A 20,362-nucleotide genomic window follows, 5' to 3' on the forward strand; every position below is an offset into this window, starting at 1 on the left:
TTGCCGGAGAGCCCAGCTGATGCAGAAAAGCCCACGGACGCTGTCCCTCCCTTTTGACGCGCTGAGAGAGAGACGCTGCCTTTTCTCCTGCCGAGAAATCCAGCCTCCGGCGTTTCCAGTTGCCCTCGCGGGTAACTGGGATTTCGAGTCCTGAGACAGAGATACCAACCCTCCAGCCTTCTGAATCCCAGGTACTGAACTGACTAACCCCTTACAGAGAATTCTTGAGTCAGATTCTTGGCGAAGCAAACTTAACTTAAACTGCTACTTACTTACTCCCTCCCAAGTATTAGGCTTAGGTCAGGTACACCGGGGTAGGCGTAGTCAGAAGCACCAGTTGAGTACGATTAGTCAATGTATATATGTATGTATATCTTTTATCCATTTTAAGTATCATATGGCTAAGAAACCATATAAATGCTTTTACAGTATTATTTTATAATTCTGTTTTTACTGTATGCACTTTACTTAACTATAAGTATTGCAATAATAGCGATTCATTTCTCTTGTATGAGAAAAGAGACTGATCAATAAATAACATCTTTTATTGAACCACGCCCATCTCTTATGTCTCTACAAACTGGTGAAACTAAGAATGCACGTACTGACTGAGTAAAATAAGTTGTCTTTTGTTTTCACACAACTCTAGAGATATACTCTTGATTAGGGGAGAGCAAAGTTGTCATGTTCTATGGTTGTCAGAAACTAAATCCCTTCTTGTCTATCCAGGGAGGTTAAACTCCTCCTTGCCTATTCGAGAAAGTTTCTAGTGAACTCTGAGCTAGCTGGCACACATAACTTTAAGTCTAATATCGTCAGTAGAAGACCTAGCTAACCACAGTCCTACGTCTATACTATTGAAGATATTATTCCAATGCGCAGAGCCTATTGGGAAAATAGGAACTACACCACATGGCGCCCAACGGTTTGGATAGGCGATAAATCTAACGCAAGACATTTTTTTTTTTTTAATTTATTTATTGGTGTAAGAAGATCTATGCACTGATCAGCATATACAAAAACGAAAATCATAAACAGTGTAAGTGCCTACAACCGCTATGGGCCGGCTATGTATGTTCACTTTCGAAATCATTTTTCAGCAATTGTACACGGCCCATCAGCCGACATCCAGCGGACCGGCGGCGTGATATTTGTTTAGCTCCCATTTGTTTGTCAGTGCTGTAGTTGCTTAGGTATACATCAGTAATCTTACCTTTTCACCTTTATATACTTAACTTAATCAAACATAACAGTGCAACACCCAACATGTAGATTTCCCCTTATTACAGCCACGCTGCATCACAGCATCCTCCCTCCTCAAAGCCAGTAGTACAGAAGTTTGTGCATCTTATTGTCACCGCTAGGTGTGTACCTCACTCCACGCCTGTTTCCGATTCTGTCTCACCATGTATTAGCAAATAGGCACGTAGGTACCCCCAATAGTCCTTAGGCCTAGAGCCGCCCGGCAACTCCTCCTCGTATGTGGCAAGCGTGTCTCGACAATAAACCATATCCCTAATCCATTGCTTTACTTCTGGAGCCCTCTTGCTGTTCCAGTGGAGAGACACCCTTCTCTTAGCCAGCAGTAGTGCAATTGCACAAAATTTGCGTTTCAAGGCTCGCAGTTGCGGAACAATACCCAGTAAACAGATTTTCGGATCACACAGCATGGAAACCCCAAGCATATCATTCAAAATTTTCACAACTTGTTCCCAAAATCCAGCCACTTTACAGCAATGCCATGCTAGATGCATGAAGTCTGCATCCTCCTGTTTACATCTGCAACATTGAGAATCATCCCTCAAACCATATTTATACAGTCTCTGAGGCGTGTGGTACACTTGATGTAAATATTTATAATGTATAATTTTCAGGTTCCCGTTCGATGTTAGCATACCTGTGAGCATGCAAGAGGATTCCCATTCTACATCTGTTAGGGGTTCTGCAAGTACAGCGCTCCATTTGTCCCTGGCCCTGTGTGTATGTTCCCCCACCGCCTCTTGCATAGCCGCGTATAGTTTGGACACTAGATGGGACGCCGTTGGTGTGGTGAGGAGTAGTTGCAGGGGTGCAAAGGTAGGAGGCTCTTCCGGATGTGAAGGGTAGTGTTCCCGAAGCGCTCTCTGCAGTCGAAAGTGGTTGAAACTAAACAGAGGGGATGGGTTCCTGATGTATTGTAACTTATCTAATGTCTGGAATGCTCCATCTTTGTATAGATCCCCCAGAGTGTCCATTCCCGCCCGTCTAAATAGATCCATGCCTACCCGCTCCTGCGTCACCGAAAGGGCAGGGTGATGTGCCAGTGGAAGTGTTGGTGCCTATAGTGGTAGGCTGTTTGCTACTTTACCCATCAGCCTCCATGCCTCCGAAGTGGCGTTCACCGGATTAATGTCATGGTCGTGTAGCCTGGTGCGTTTATGTGTCAGTATGCTTGCTAGTGGGATCGGGTCTGCGTCTCCGGCTTCCACGGCCACATGTGTCAGAAATGGCACCTCGTGGTACCAGAAGTGTGCGTATTGCGCCTGCGCGCATAGGTAATATAAATATAAGTCTGGCACTTTGAAGCCCCCCCTGGCATATGGCAGCGTCATGGTACGCAGTTCCATTCTTGCCTGTTTCCCCGCCCAAAGCAAATTAAGTACTAGCGTTCTGATATTTCGGAATACAGCAGCCGGAGGTTTGATCGGAATATTGTTAAATAAATACAGGAATTTTGGCAGTAGCACCATTTTGACAATTGCTGCCCTGTCTGCCAATGATAGAGGTAGCCTGTTCCATCTTTTAATTTTTTCCTCCAGGGATGAAATGGTCCGCCCGTAATTCGTTCTAATCACAACTTCCGGGTCTCTGTGGAACCATATGCCCAAGTATTTAGTGGGGTCCTCTTGCCATTCCAGCGGATAGTCCAGTTTTATCGGACTTGTGCTGTCTGTCAGGGATAGGACAAGGGATTTATTCCAGTTTATCTGCAATCCGGATTGGAGGCCAAATTTTATGTACTCTCGTAGAAGCGGATTGAGATGTTGTTCCGGCTGTTTGACATATAGTACCATGTCATCCGCATATAACGAGATATGGATTGGCCTGGAGGGCAGTTGAATCGCCGAGTAGTGGTGGTGTTGCCGGATTTTGCAGGCCAGTGGCTCTAACACCAGGGCGAAGAGCATCGGCGAGAGTGGACACCCTTGCCGAGTTCCTCTGCATATTTGAATGGGTTCTGATATGTACCTGTTCACGCGGATGCGTGCCGTTAGGTTGTTGTATAGCATCGCTATCCATCCCAGGAATATTAAAGGGAATCCCATACGCACCAGCACTGCCTGGATAAAGGGCCAGCTAATGGTGTCAAATGCCTTAGCAGCGTCAAGTAACACTGCCACGGCCTTTGTCTCCGGGGCCAAATAGTGTGCCAATGCAAATAGTGTGCGGGTGTTATGTGAGGTGGCCCTGTCGGGGATAAATCCAGACTGATCTGGCCTGATCACTAATGGCATAAGTGGTTTTAACCTGTCCGCCAGTAGACTAGCTATTATTTTGGTGTCTACGTTTAATAAGGAGAGAGGGCGGTATGAGTCGCATTTATCCACTTCCTTGCCAGGCTTCAACAACGTGATGAGTAGGGCTTCCCTCAGAGAGGCTGGTAGTGTCTGGGCCTCATGTGCCGCCCCATATAGTCGCACTAGGTGCGGGGCTAGTAAGTCTGCGTATGTTTTATAGAATTCCGTTACAAAGCCATCTGGCCCCGGTGCTTTGTTATTGGGTAACCGCTTAATGGTGTCTGTAACCTCCTCCACCGTTATGGGGCGTTCTAAATATTTCCTATGTCCGTCGGCTAGCCATGCCATTTCTATATCTTCCATATAATTCAATAGTTCTGCCTGTGGGGGTGAAGGGCGTGCCCTATATAGTGCGCCGTATGTGTTCATAAATTCCCTCAGAATCCCCTTCATGTCCGTGACTGTCTCCCCGGTGTCAGTACTGATGGACGCTACATTCTGTGGCGTTTTACCTGCGCAGATCTTCGCGGCCAGTTCCCTACCGGGTCTACCTCCTTCCCCATAACGTCTAGCCGTGGCTCGCTTGGACACATAGTTAAGTTCATCAGTTGCAAATTGATCGTGTTCCGTTAACAGCGTCTGAATGTCCCTCAATACTGCAGTGTCTCCCGTCTGGGTATATGTGTGCTCCAGTGTCTGAATGGCCTTTTCACGCGCGTGGAGTTGCTGCCGTATATCCCTGAGGATGCCTGAGGTCGTACTGATACAGATACCCCGAAGTGTAGCCTTAAAGGCCTCCCACAGCAAACCTGGGTCCTCTGTTGATGGGCTGTTAATTTCGAAGTAATCTACAATCGCCCTCTGTATTGTGTCAACGTATATGGGGTCCCGCAATGCGGCTGTGTTGAAGCGCCAAGTGAAGGGTGGTGGATCGTAATATGGGATGGCTATTTCTAACAGTACCGGATTGTGATCAGAAAGTGTACGTGGTAAGTGTTTGATATCTACAACCCATGACAGTACTTCTTGTGTGCCCAGCCAGTAATCTAGCCTAGACCAACTATTGTTTGCTGCATGTATGTGTGTCGCCATTTGCAGCCCTGGGTTACGTGACCTCCACATATCAACCATATGTAGGTCCTCCATTGCGTCCTGCAGCATTGTTTTGGCATTCCCATGCTGTTCCAACGTATGCGCTGCTCTATCTAGCGTGTCCTGCAGTGTAACATTGAAATCTCCTCCTCATATCACGTGAGTCGTCTGCATATCAGCGATGAGGTGCCACACTGTACTGAAAAACCCAGGGTCATCCACATTAGGACCATATGTGTTCACTAATAGCAGCTTTTGTCGCCTGACCGTGCCAGCTATCGCCACGCTTCTCCCATCTGCATCTCTGTGTACCTGTGTTATCTCAAAGCCAGTCCCCTTTTTAATCAGTATGCCCACCCCTCTGGAGTAGGACGAGTAATTGGAGTTGGTCACAGATTCAGCCCATTTAGTACCCAGCGTAGATGTGCCATCCCGACCCAAGTGTGTTTCCTGTAAAAAAACAATGTTAATTTGCAATCTGTCAAAGTAAGCAAACAATTTCCTGATTTTTTTCGGGTTACCTAGACCTCGCACATTCCATGTGAGAAATTTGAGGGTACTACTACTGGCCATTAGCATGCTCGTGTAGAGATATTACGCATTGCTGGCCTGGAGCCCGCATTGAATAGTATGTGTGCGTTGTGTGACATCTTACTGCTTCCGAAAGTGACAGTGGTTTATTCCGTACTTTAACAACATCCACATGTCCATGTATGATCAAGGAGTTCGCCATGCTTCTCAGATACAGAGGCTGCATTCGGGTGTATCTCAAACTTCCCGCCCACCCCCCTCCCACTTTAGCTCCCAAACTTCGCCAAAGCCATCCCCAAACAAACTGTAACTTTGGTGTCGAACATGTTTTGGGGTACACCCGCATGGGGGTGTCGCCAGGTTCACACATCTCCATCCACATAGTGGATGTGGACAGTCGCACGTATAGTATTCGTTATTATGCATGTGTGTAATAACCCTTAATCCCCTCCAGTTAATCAGCATATATGAAACAGTGCAGTAACTGCCCATTAGAGTTCCCGCATATACACGCGGCGGTGCAGCCGACGTGCGGAGCCACGGCACCGACCCTTTCTCTCTTGCCGGTGAGTATTAGGACGACAGTACCAGCCAGGGTGCCTGTCACCAGTCTGCGGCCACCCTCTCCCCTCCGCTAGTCTACCCAGCTTCCTTCTTTGCTCACAGTACTGCCGTTACTCGCTTGCCAAACGTCTTCCTTACGGCATCACAATTCCATGGTCCGTACTCACAGTTAGTCCGTAAGTGCCTCGCCAGTCTATCATTAGTGTCAAGCGACGTCTTCATAGCACAAAGGTGCGTCCGCCGACAGGTGCAGTTGCTGCTAGCTGCCTCTTGCTCGTGAGCATCGTAGTTCAGATCAGCCTGTGCGCAAATAACCTCGGTCATTCCACATCGCTCGTTGGTTCATTCCTTTCTTGCTGCTTTCGTCGTTTTACTTGCTGTTTAACATATTCGTGTGCCGCCTGCACCGTCTGAAGTATAACCGGTTTCCCGCCAGTGATGATTTTGAGTTTCGCCGGATATAACATGGCATACTCCAGGCCAAGTTCCCTCAGCTTCTTTTTTGCCGGAGCGAATTCCTTCCGAGCAAGTTGCACCGCCATTGTGTGGTCTGGATAAAATTCCAGCGTGTTCCCTTGATGCGTAATTTTACCCAGTTCTCTGGCCAGCCTCAAGATCGTGTCTCTATCCCTGTAATTAAGCATGCGGGCGATGATCATGCGAGGGGCAGCGCCAGACTTCGGGACCGGAGCCAGCGACCGATGAGCTCTCTCCACCAAAAACACTGGGGATAGTTTTTCAGAGCCGAAGATCTCTTTCACCAGTCCTTCTATATAGGTCTCCATTTTCCCTGTGTTTGTGGATTCCGGCAAACCCGAAATCCGGACGTTGTTGCGCCTGGACCTGGCTTCCTGGTCCTCCACTTTGGCTCGCAGGCTTTCCACTGTCTTTTCCAGGCCACCGCAGGCTTTGGACGTTGTTCTTTGGTCGTCTTCCACCTGTGAAATGCGCTGTTCGGCTTCCAGAATGCGCCCGTCATGTTGTTCAATTTTCGCCGCCATGTTGTCCACTCTCTGTACCACGTTATCCAGTTTCCCGTTCATCTCCTGCAGGCTCTGCTGGATCGCCCGTAGCACCGATTCCATGCCCGATCCTTCCGATGGGTCTTGGCCCCCTTCCGCTTCGAGGTCTGGTACAGTGTTTTTTCCCTGTTTTCGCGTTTCGAACTGGAGCTTTGTTTGTTGCCGGTCTGGCTTCCCCATGTCGTGGAGTTGTTTTGGCGTAGTTAGTCCGCTTGAGTTAGGGCTGCTAGCGCTCGTCGCACTTGTCGTTCGGTAGGCGCGATGTGTGGTTGCTGCAGCCCCCCACCTCGCCGTGCGCGCAGTCATCAGCCGGTCAATGTAGGTGTGGGTATGAATCTGTCCGCCGCTGAGTGGCGCCTTGTAAATGTCGCGGGTAATGCAGGTTATGGATCTCTTGGGGTGTCGCTGCAGCAGTGCTCTGATGCCAATATGGCGTCGGGTAGGCGCGATATGTGGTCGCTGCAGCCCCCCACCTCGTCGTGCGCGCAGTCAGCAGCCGGTCAACACAGGTGTGGGTATGAGTCCGTCCGCAGCCAAGTAGCGCCTCGTGAATGCAGCGAGTAATTCAAGTTATGGGACTTTTGGGGTGCCGCCGCAGCAGTGTTCTGTTGTAAATTCGGCGTTGATGTGGCGCGATGTGCGGTCGCTGCCGCCCCCCATCTCGCCGTGCGCGCAGACCTCAGCCAGCCATTACAGGTGTGGGTAGGAGTCCTTCCGCAGCTTAGGAGCGCCTTGTAAATCCTGCAGCTAATGTAGGGTATGTATCTCTTGGGGAGCCGTGTCAGCAGTAATCACTCTCCTGAAATTAATGGCGGCGGTTCAAGGCAATTGACAGAGCCCATAGGATTGCAGCATGCTCGAAGACAGTTTGCCAGACCTTCGCGCCTTATTGTTTGTGCTATGCGCGGGTCGCCTCTCCTACCTCGCTGCCGTCTCAGCCCTCGGCGTGTGGGTGGTTGGAAAGACGCGCAGCACCGCAGCAGCGAGGGCAGGGAGCCCCGCTCAGTCACCAATCTTCAGCGCTCCACTAGCCCGCCAGATAACCACGGGGGTCTGCACCATAACCGGCGTTCGGCTCAGTTGATCTCCGCTACCGGACCTATGCGTTCCACTGGCGCCGCCATTTTCTCTCTCGTGAACCGCACAGCAATTCGCCGCTAATGACTGCTCTGCGCTGTGTTGTCCCGCCTCATTGTCTTACTTGGTGGAACTTAGCTGCAACTGTAGTTGTGCCGAGTCAGCACCCGGCCCCGCGCCGCCTGGTCGCCCCTCCAGCGCTGAGTCGCCGATCTCCATGAGCGGCCATTTTGATGCGCCGCATCGCGATCTCCGTCTCCCAGGCTGGAACAACCTTATTTAGCCTCGTCGGCGTCTTCTTCATGCAGGACAATATCGGCCGTGAGCTCCGATGACCAATGCACCGCTGGTTACTGCATTTGATGTGGATTAAAGGGGTCAAAGGCCGCTAAGCGTGCGACCGTCCGGCGGAGCTGACACACTAGCCAGCCATTCCGCAGTGCGCCCTCTAGCGCCCCCCAATCTAACGCAAGACATTAGAGTAACTCAGTCGTGCTTTTTTACACAGACCCTTTTTTCCATAAAACTCCAAAGACGTCTGGAGTGGGTGAAAGGTTAAATCCGCCAAACTTAGTAGGAGGAGACTCCTATGTATGGTTTTTGGTTTATTCAACGTTGAAGGATACAGTGTTCCAAAATATTGTGCATCTAATCTTTGTTTCCTTGAAAACCTGATCTGCAACAAAAACCCTTCTTGACAGTAAAATGTCAGAAACTGAAGAAGATAGGGAGGCAGCTAGAATAGCAGCTCAACTCCTAGAGGAAGACACAAGTCTCCTACAGCAAGACCCGGGTGCAATACTCATCCCGGTCAGCATAAAAAAAACTATAACTTTAAAAGTTATAGAAAATGGACTGACACCGAGATGTGGTACAGTCATATTCGTAATTGAGGCACACGAATATCGGCAGACAGAGGTATTCTATTCATGGATAAATTTTCCGGCAGCAAACGCTGTAACAAAGGAGTTCCATTATTACAAGATAGAGGAACCTCCGGATGAGTACACCCCTTTCGAGGAGGTGGAAATACCACTCAAATACCAAGAGCACCTGCTCTGGTTTAAAGGCGCCCTAAAACATAATGATCACATCACCAGGCTCGGTCCACTAGGTAGACCAGGAGCGACGTGGCCGGTTCTAGCCGGATACACACCACATCCAGACATTGAAAAAATTTCAGTAACAGAACTTTTAACACAGTTAAAACAACTGATTAAAATACACAGACAACTAGTCCAATATGTAATGCGGACTTCAACAGTCCAACCAGCTATTAAAATTCCACAGCTGACCCCTCATCAGGGGAACACAAATAAAATCACACCACAGAACATACAGTCCTGTCTAGGTAAAGTACCCATTAAACGGGAACAAATTCCATTCTGGTTAGCACAAAAAATCACTCAAATAGAGGCGGTATTTCCAGATACCACACCTGTGGAGAAACACAGAATTCTGACTATCTGTCTCCCAATGGGGATCGCACCACATGTGGAGGACTGTGACACTTGGGGTACAGTCTTTGCTTCCATTTACACAAAAACACATGGTGAACCGTCCATGGCGGTAATACCAGAAGTGCTAAAACAGATTCAAAATGAATATGGTCCAGAACCTGCTTTAACTCTGGGTATGAAATTACTGAAAGACTTCAAGCAGGTTTCGGCAATACTACTAGCAAACATAAAAGGGGAAGCAGCAAATGTGGCGATCCGCCAAAGATTGAAGGAAACAGATATAGCAGACCAACCATTTGAACTTGCCAGAATCATAGAAACATCCTATGAAGAACTAGGAAGAGATAGTTTGGGTGGGAAACCAGTGAAACCCCAACTAATAGAAAATCCTGAAAAGGTATTTATTAAAAATAATCTAAACACTTCAAAAAAGAACTGGGATGGAAATAAACAAACCACTCCCAAAGAAAAAAGATTCCAGTCCAGAGGAAGGTCTCCTCGGTGGAGAGAAAGATCTCCGGACCCAGGACACAAGTCTACCCAGAGGGAGCCCTCTGAGAAAAAATACAACCTTAGGAATAGGGATAATTTGAAGAAACCTGATAGATATCAAGATATTGATACACGTCCCTCTCGATCTTTTCAGACTTCCTCGCAGAAATCGGAAAGAAGAGGACGGTCAGAACACAGGGAAGAGCAAGTCAAGTCCAAAGACAAAGAACCTGCTCATCAAAGTAAAAAGTTACAATTTCCAAAGAAGAAGGTAGCCAGCATTAAAATAATCAAACATGCCGAGGATACTGAGGACTCAGCTGAAAAACGGAGAGTGGGCTCAGACAATGTTAGACAGCGCAGCAGAAGTGAGCATAGCTCGCAAGATCCTGATGATTCATCTGGAGACAGTGGGCACGAATGAGTACATTCAGGTGGAAACTGCAGATACCAGAGTTAGCAAACCTCATAAAATATATGAAATAACCTTACGTATAGAGGGAGATAAGACTAGGAAAATAAGGGGTCTATTTTGGGATAATCTCTCCAAGGGCTATGACATCCTTCTAGCTGAAAAAGACTGGCCGCCAGAGTTTGTCAGGGAGTGCCCTCATGGCGAAGAAATGATTATGCATGCCTTCTCAAATCATATTCCAATTCATAAAAAATATACACTTGCAAGAAAGTGGGCAGTAGCCCAGGCTCCTGCACTATATACAAATCATGTGGGATGGGATGAGGACTCTCCCCCTCACAAAATCCAGTTAAAATCTCAACCGACTGCACAAAGGCAGTACCCAATTAAGCAAGAAGCTAAAAAACAGGTCAGGGAGATCTTAGATCAACTTGAGTACCAGGGGGTGATTGAAACATGCACCTCACAAATGAACAATCCTTTGTTTCCTGTCTCCAAACCAGATGATTCATATCGTCTAGTTTTGGACTACAGACACCTTAACTCATGCTGCAAAACGTTTGCAGTACAAAACTCACACAGTGCCGCACTAATGAATAGCATAGTGCGCAAAAAATACAAAACAACATTAGACATCTCTAATGGATTCTTTTGTCAAAATATAGCACCTGAAAGCAGATATTTGACCGCTTTCTCAATAAATGGCTCGCAGAAAATTTTTTGTCGTTTGCCCCAAGGGTTCAAGAACAGCCCAGGGTTATTCTCAGCAAGAGTAACAGAATTACTACAAATGTATGATGATGAGGCATTATCTTATGTCGATGACATCTATCTAGCAGACGATGACTTGGATACTCACTTGAAAAGAGTGAACACCATAATACTTGGGTTCGCAGCAGAGGATTACAAATTCAACTTCAAGAAGTCAAGAATTGCCCATCTGACTGTCCTATTTTTAGGATATGAATTATCAAGTGAAGGCAAAAGCCTGGCTGACAATTTCCTAGAGAAATGTGCTGTAATCCAAGCACCTAGAACACTGAGAAACTTGCAATCAATTCTAGGTTTCCTGAATTTCGGAAGAACTTACATTATAAACTATGCAGAGAGGGTTAAACCTCTCTATGACCTAATAAAACCAGATTTTAAAAGAATCAATTGGACTAAAAAACACACAGAAATTTTGAGATCTTTACAAACAGACATGTTAGTTAAAACAAAACTGCAAACACGCGATAACACACGCAACCTTGTGATTCGAGTCATCCCAGGAAGATGCGGATTCACATACCTGACCTCAAATGAGGGAGAAACGGTACCAATAGCATACAGATCGCATTTGTACACAAAAGCTGAAATAAAATTCAGCCCAACGGAAAAAATTCTAACCGCGGTACAAACTGCTGTAGCAAAAGAAAGAGCCCTGGCACAAGGTAAACGAATAATCATCGTGACACCAATACCAGCCCTGGAGGCGGTAACAAAGGCAAGCATTCCGAATGCTAAAGCACTACATCTGAGATGGATACAGTGGGCTAATTCCCTTGCTGCAACAGACGTGGTATACGAATTTGACCCTAATTTAAAAACACAAGAATTTCTCCAATATGAATTCGAATGTCCTCTGCCGACTGAAATCCTGCTTCTAGAACACTACGGCTGTATAATATATACGGACGGATCAGCACAGCCCGCAGTTGGGGGTAAACAAGCTTACAGTGCTGCGTGCGCGATTGTTAAAGGTCGCTGGCACGAAGGAAAATTTAAACCACTGGTAACTAAAACGCAATCTCTATGAGATTGTACAGCTCAGCGAGCTGAACTACTAGCATTTAAGATGGCGCTTGAAAATACCGATCGCGAATTCCCCACACTAATAGTGTGCGATTCATATTATTGCGTTCAGTCTTACAATGAATACTTACAAATCTGGGTTCAGAACGGTTTTAAAGATGCAAAGGGTGGCACAATCAAGCATAAAATGCTTTGGGAACAAATAGTTCTTTTACAAAAAGAACTACAAAAGACTCACGTGATACATACACTGAGTCATCAACGCGATGGAGTTCACGTTGCAGGGAATTCATTGGCTGACGAGGCCGCAAAGGCAGCTGTGCAAACGGCTTCCGTAGCTGCCATCACCCGGTCAAAAACAAAAATAGACAGCAAAATATTACAGGCTGTCTGCGCTACGGTAAAAAATGCGATAGAAACACTCCCGAAAGGCTTTCCAGTAAAGTACTCATACATAACTGATGCTAATAACGTTCCATTTGCTCGAATCCCTGGAGTGGGGGATAGGGCAATTTCGAACATGGAACATAGGTTAGGACTCATTATAGCGGCACACGAAGGGCTTGCTTCTGTACATGCTGGTGTTTCAGCCACAGTATGGTTATTAAAACAGAGATACTGGTGGCCACGAATGAGGAGACAAACTAGGAACTATGTTCTAGAATGTGAAATATGTCAAAAAATGAAGGTATCAACAGTGAAACGACCAGCCCAGACACCCCTTCTAATCACAGATAAACCATTAGCCTGTGTTTACCTGGACCACTGCGGTCCCTTACAAAGGGACGGCAACTATAAATATATCATGGTCGCAGTGGATTCATGCACAAGATTCATATGGATGTGGCCCCAGCGATCGGCTGACGCCAGAACTGTTATAAAAGATTTGCGAGTCTTTATCGGCACATACGCAATTGGCATGCTACATTCTGACCAGGGTCCTGCGTTTAGCTCTCGGGCTTACAAGGAGGCCATGACCAGCATGGGCATTGCATTGCGGTACTCTTGTCCCTTTCATCCTGAGGGAAACGGAATTGTGGAAAGAAAAAACCGTGACATAAAGCAATCTATAACAGCAATGGTATTAGGTTCAGGAGCTGGGTGGATCAAACATTTAATAAGTGTCCAACGTAGTCTTAATAATCTGCCAAGAAATTCTCTGAGAGGTCTCAGTCCGTACGAACTATTGTTTGGGACTAGAATGCTAATCCAGGACCTTGATAGTCAAACTTCAGTGGTTAAAGAAAAATGCTTTGATATCAAAGATCGTTTGGCTATTTTACAGGACTTAAACGAAAAAAGAAAAGACCTGAGCAACATAAAGTTGAAGCAACAGCCAACAGCCACTGAAGAGAAACCACCTGTCCCAGCAAGGCCTGTCTGGATTCCAAAAATCGGGGATCTGGTCAGAGAAAAAATAGCGGTGAAGAAGGAATTTGGGCCTTCTTACAGAAAAGCAGTTCCTGTCTTGTCTGTCAACGGGACAAGATCAGTAGTACTACCGCCCCTTGCTGGTAAAAAGGCGAACCGAGTTGTATCCATCGACGTGGTTAAACCACAATCATGTGGCCGATAACAAGTAGTAGGCCAAGTGGACTCCCAAAAAGTAGCAGAACACCAAAGTTTGCTACAAACACAGAGGTTCAAACTGAAAGACTAATCACAATTGATAAACCTACAGTAAAACAACAAGGACTATGCAACAAAGCCATGGAACTTAAACCTCTTGAAACCCAAATTAAAATCTTAAATCAAGAAACACCAGACTACAATGATGTAACCACAGACTATGCTAATGAAATAAAGAAAATTCCAAAAACAAAAAGGAATCCAGAAGCAATTGAAATAATTGACAGAACAGCATCAGGCTACTTCATCAACTTCGATGATTTTTCTGAGGATCCAAGTGAACCTGAGGAACAGCCGACAACAAAAACATTTAAAGACAAAGCAAAGGAACGCTTTCATCAACTACAAGAAACCTATCTTACTTCTCCATGGATTGAAATTTGGGTGGCACTAGGAGTATTCATCCTCATACTTTGGCTCATCATGGTACTATGCTTGGGACACTTCATTGAGGGAAAATATGTTACAATGGACACAGCAAGTCAGAACATCAACTTGGTCCTGAAACCACACAAGTCTTCACACATCGAGAAAAGAGATCTTTCTTCAGTAAACTACACAGCCAATCTAATACCCGGTGGGGTAGCATGGGACAAAACTGATTACGAAATCTATGGTCCGGTTGAGCTTCTGAAGTATCCTCATCAATTTAAGATTTAATTAAGTGACTTTGTAAAACCAAGCACATTCGCTGATGATTGGGACTTTGAAAGTATTAATGATATGATGTCTGATCTAGTAATGTCAGCTAAATTTACAGAACATGATTATTTGCAAGGTTCATCTAATTACGATCAAATGTTTTGTTATAACCATTATGGTAACCATTATCTGCATAAATCTACTCATCCTAGAAATGTTTTAAAATTTAACCAATGGGAACATTGTGCAACTCCACCAAAAGGCAGTTCAAAGACATATTTTGATAAATATTCATACTTTTCTGGGTTCAACACAAGTAATGCAGAATCATTTTATTTCAAATTGTTAAATAAGACAGGAGTGAAAACAATGCTTACAAACACAAAATTAATATATTCAGACTCATTCTTTGAAAAAATGAATACCTTCAGTTTTGATTTCTGGAACAATAACATTGAAACGAAAACGATCTGGGGCACAAAAGATTGGCAAGTGCAAGGTATAGAATCATTATTTAGAGCCTGCATGATCCCAGAACAAATTATATTTTTGAATGATACAATTCAACAGACATCCTGTCTTGGCCTAGCCAAAATTAAAGACTTAAATAACCCGTCTATTCCAAAACCAACACCTACCAGTAATAGCACTACGGATGTTGAGATAGACATATCCTATATTTTAAACCAAAACAGAACACATGCTGATTGGAAACAATGGTTGATCTGGCCCACAGATACAAATAACTGTCAAGACAGATTCCTGAACAAAATACAGGGGTTCACATTGACCAGGCCAGACCCAAGATACTCCCAGAGACAACATCCAGGGATTGTAACTACTTATAGTGTGGTGAAACTCTGCCTTCAATGGCTACATACATCCACACTGTCAGAAATTAAGCAACACTTAACTTTACTTAAAGAAGGTGCTGACTTGCGTGATTTCATCATGGGACCACGCAAACAGCGTCAAAAACGTTTCATAGCGGCCTCTATATATGCAGCTTACAAGAAGCTTGGAAAGTAACTCAAATTGAGACAGCAGAAAAAATACGGGAAATTGACCGTATTCATTTGGAAAAATCACTTTCTGTTGTGGACAATGGGTTAATGACTCTGTCTTCCAGAATATATTCACTGGACAGTATTGTATCTTCGGCAATCGATATAATAGAACAAGACTTACTGATGTTGCAACACGGTCAGTCTCAATTACGTTCTATTGTACAGCTTGGCTGGACGTTACAAAATCTGCGTTCAGGCTATGTGCCTTGGTGTCTAATCAACACAACGTCACTATTTAATATCTTTAACCTTACTGATAAACAAATCAGTTTGGCTCAAAAGGGTGCTGACTTTACAATTCTGAGCATTGAAAAACTTGAGAGATTACCATTGACAATGTCAGAACGACCTGTCATTGAATGGATAATACATGGGATAATAAATATTCCGATAACAACTTTCCAGTTTCAATACTGCCAAAAATATATACAGGCAGGCCAGTATGAAAGGTTGGGTAAAGGATACATTAAGTCCACATGGAACTTGCCCTATACACACACATGTGTCAGTAATAACGGACAGAGTGTATTTCTTAGTGGTAATAATTGTGAAAAATCACTAAGTGGCATACCTCTGTGTCAGGGTATTAGTTTGCATGGGGCCTGTGAAGGGACTTCAAATAACCTTTCATGTCACCAGTTAGGCACACCTGCAACACAAATAGAACCATTCTTTAGAAGACTTTCGAACGGGAGTTACATTCTAATTGTAGATCACAGATGTTGTGGCTTGCTGCCAGGAAAACCTTATCTCATAAGCGTGACTTCCAGGGTCATGTGCTGTGAAAGAGTATTGTTCCCGAATGATGCTCCAGACAGGGAGGGAAGGTTATGGCCCAGTTTAAAAATCTCTTCTATTCGAATTGATACTTTAAGCAGAATGAAGACTGTGCTCCTACAGACGCCAACCCAGTTGACGTCATCAAAAGGACAACGGCAGAGATTCATTCAATATTATCAACAAATTGGCCCCTACACTTCTCAGAAATGTTGAACGAAATCTTAAATATTTCTGATACAAGTGGTATCGCCAGTGTATTTAAGACAGTTTTTTCAGGCGCTTTAACACCATTCAAAGCGATCCTGGGTATTTTTCCAAATTTCGTCCATTCCATCTTTGGCGGACTTCCACTCCTGTTGGGACTCGTAGCAGGCATTTTATTCTTGCTACTCATGCTTCGTTATGGCAAGCCATGTCACAGACAAGACTCCAGCTACAATGGAAGAAACGATCCTAGCTATCCGCTACCGGGACCGCATAACTAAAGTCCTTGGCTTAGCCCGGCTACGAGATCTGAATATGACCTGGTTTCTTTCATTCAGACCCATCTGGCAGAATTGTGTTATGCCTGTATTAAGGTGCATGCTATGCGGCGAAGAATGCGTGTTGGACACCTGTCTTACACTACAATCAGACGTACCATTGGATGCAGATACTTTGTTGGGTCCGGTAAAGGCTCATGCATTGTGCTGTCCCCAGCGGCTACCTATCCTGATGACGGCATTCGTGGAAACTTCACCACTGCGATTGAAGGGTAGTGAAGTACATGATGAAAGCAGCATCGACCAGGTACGACCTTCTGTAAGCAGTTCTGATCAAACCATCAGTGAAAGCAATCATGCACGTGACTGCATGGTAGCGACATTTTATAACCTAGTCGAACTCTCACCAGAAGCTGTAGACTGTTTTTTCGAGAATCTGTCTGAAATGATGTTTTCACCAGAACAGAGAGAATGATTTTAAACAAACTTGCACACGGCGTTCCCTAAACTCTGAATTTGGCCTTCAGTCTTTTGAAAACAAAGTGACTGTGAACTATTTTTTCTCTTCCACCCTGAATAGCGAAAACTTTTTTCCAAATTCCAAAATATTTACCTTTTGGGCACTTATCTTCTGCTTAAAGTAAAACTATTCTTAGAGAACAGAACTTCAATTCTTAGGGATACTAGAGACGTTACATTATCTCAACCTCTAGTTTATATGCAATTAATTGTGTTTATATGTGATGAGATGGTCTCGCAAATTTTTTTTTCTGTATCAAGAGCCATTTCATGTGTAATTTCGCAAATCATTCATGCCGATATAAAATGTGCATTTCCTTTTGAATGATTATACTGCTTGAATGCATACAGTACCTATACTCATTTCGTGCATTTTGCATACGCCATTTTTCCCCCCAAAAAAAATGCTTTTTGGGGTGGTCCGGTATACAATTGCACTGTTAGTTATGTTTACTATTGCTTAGGTTAGTAAATATGTACATAATTTCGTGGAGTGGGTGTAGTGTGTTTATCTAGGTACCTATATTGATACTCCAATTTTTGCCCCTTGTCCGGTTATTAATTCACTAATGTCATACAACGGCACAGAAACCCGTCTTCAGATTAGGTCATAGCGCATGCTGTCACATTAAGCAAGCACTATCCCTTCAGCCTCCTAGAGAAGCACACCGAGTTCTCAAAACAAATCAAACCTCCAACAGACCTGGGAAATCCCTGCGACCATTGTTTTGATTTCGCTCGAGAACTCCTGCAAAGAATGTAAGAACGACCAGTCCTTATGACATTCTTGCAGACGTCTTATGTCCATCCTTACGTCAAACACGGCACCTTTCAGGTATAAATATACCGACGTTGCCCTAAGCTAGGACACGGTGGTGACAAGCTTGGAGCAGCGCTACTTGCCGGAGAGCCCAGCTGATGCAGAAAAGCCCACGGACGCTGCCACTCCCTTTTGACGCGCTGAGAGAGAGACGCTGCCTTTTCTCCTGCCGAGAAATCCAGCCTCCGGCGTTTCCAGCCGCCCTCGCGGGTAACTGGGATATCGAGTCCTGAGACAGAGATACCAACCCTCCAGCCTTCTGAATCCCAGGTACTGAACTGACTAACCCCTTACAGAGAATTCTTGAGTCAGATTCTTGGCGAAGCAAACTTAACTTAAACTGCTACTTACTTACTCCCTCCCAAGTATTAGGCTTAGGTCAGGTACACCGGGGTAGGCGTAGTTAGAAGCACCAGTTGAGTACGATTAGTCAATGTATATATGTATGTATATCTTTTATCCATTTTAAGTATCATATGGCTAAGAAACCATATAAATGCTTTTACAGTATTATTTTATAATTCTGTTTTTACTGTATGCACTTTACTTAACTATAAGTATTGCAATAATAGCGATTAATTTCTCTTGTATGAGAAAAGAGACTGATCAATAAATAACATCTTTTATTGAACCACGCCCATCTCTTATTTCTTTACAAACTGGTGAAACTAAGAATGCACGAACTGACTGAGTAAAATAAGTTGTCTTTTGTTTTCACACGACTCTAGAGATATACTCTTGATTAGGGGAGAGCAAAGTTGTCATGTTCTATGGTTGTCAGAAACTAAATCCCTTCTTGTCTATCCAGGGAGGTTAAACTCCTCCTTGCCTATTCGAGAAAGTTTCTAGTGAACTCTGAGCTAGCTGGCACACATAACTTTAAGTCTAATATCGTCAGTAGAAGACCTAGCTAACCGCAGTCCTACGTCTATACTATTGAAGATATTATTCAAATGTGCAGAGTCTATTGGGAAAATAGGAACTACACTACACCACTAGCCCTGGGGACAGTAGGGGGGTTCTGGATGGGTGCAGGGTCCAGCACACAGGCCCAAGTGGCGGTATCCCCTTGCAGCAGGTCCCCTCACATTCCTGTCCCAGCTCTGTCTCTGCTCATCACATCTCTACTGCTCTCCCTGTACCAGAAAGGCTGGAAGCTTCTAGAAGGTCCCTCCCAATGCTGGGATTGCTGGGTACCAGACAACTAGACCGCTAACCCACCTCAGACAGGCGAACTAGTTCTAACTGGCTCAGAGGGAGGAGTAGAGCACCCTGGGTGCCAGGCTTTCCCTCCAAATGCAGGGGTGGCTGGGTACCTAACAACTAGACTGCTAACCTCCTGCAGTCAGGTGGCACAACGCACAGCTATGGCAGCCATTTTAAAAACACAACATTTCACCAGGGTAAATTTTACAATGGGGGAAATTGACAAGTGCTCACACCATTGCATGACATTACATATTAACAAGGTGTCTCACACCACACATGGCCTATACAGGTTTATTACCATGGGGGAGACATTTCAAATTAGGGGGGGGGCAAAAAGCGAAAAAGTTTGGGGGAAAAGGGCCAAGTCCAACACAACCCCCCCCCCCAGCCAAAAGCCAGGGCAGACCAATCAATGCCTTGATGGGCTTCCCTGCTTGGGGCGGAAAAAGGTGGACGCAGGCCGGCAACTACAGGAGCACCTGCAGTCTCTTCTCCACTCTGGAACCCAATGGTTCTCTCTCGCAACCCTCCCTTCACCAACAAAACCACCCCACTGGTGTTCCCTAGAGGGATGTGGCCAGGTCTGGCCTCTGGGCCATCCAGAAGTCTCTGGCCCTTGTTCCTTCCTAGAGTGGGAGGCTCTAGCCTCAGGCTTGTAATACTCTTGGACGGATCACTGACAAAATATTGAATTCAAAAATATAGACTTACCAAAATATCGATGCCAAAATATAGAATGCAAAAATATCGAATTCCTATCTACAAACAGGTAAGTACAAAAATATCGAATCAAAAATATCATTGTAAAAAATATAGTTATTCAAAATATCGAATTTTTTTAAATGTCTTAAAAGTAATTTAAAATTAATGAAATAATAAATATAATTAACTAAAACATACTTAAAATACTTAAATAACCTTAAAATTATTTTTAAAAAATTTAATTTACAAAAACTTACAATTTTAATTTTAAATATATATATATATAAAAAATATACAATATTTTTACCGTAGGATAGCGGGAGATTAAAATTTACTATTACCACTCCAGTGAGTACAACAGTAGGGAAAACCTTGGATAGCATATGGATAAAAATTGCTATTCCCACTCCAGTGAGTGCAACAGTAGGGAAAGCGTTGGGTAGCGTAGGGGTAAAAATTACTATTCCCAATCCAGTGAGTGCAACAGTAGGGAAAGCGTTGGATAGCGTAGGGGTAAAAATTACTATTCCCTCTCCAGAGAGTGCAACAGTAGGGAAAGTGTTGGATA

General features: G+C 44.7%; 1 protein-coding gene across 1 annotated transcript in view; it reads left to right on the forward strand.

The window, feature by feature from the left end:
• LOC144826068 (astacin-like metalloendopeptidase) overlaps window positions 1-20,362 on the forward strand; it is a 489,262-nt gene that overhangs the window by 209,320 nt on the left and 259,580 nt on the right. The gene's annotated exons all lie outside the window — the stretch shown is intronic.

Source organism: Lissotriton helveticus, chromosome 3_2 (genome assembly GCF_964261635.1).
Source record: "Lissotriton helveticus chromosome 3_2, aLisHel1.1, whole genome shotgun sequence".
NCBI lineage: Eukaryota > Metazoa > Chordata > Amphibia > Caudata > Salamandridae > Lissotriton > Lissotriton helveticus.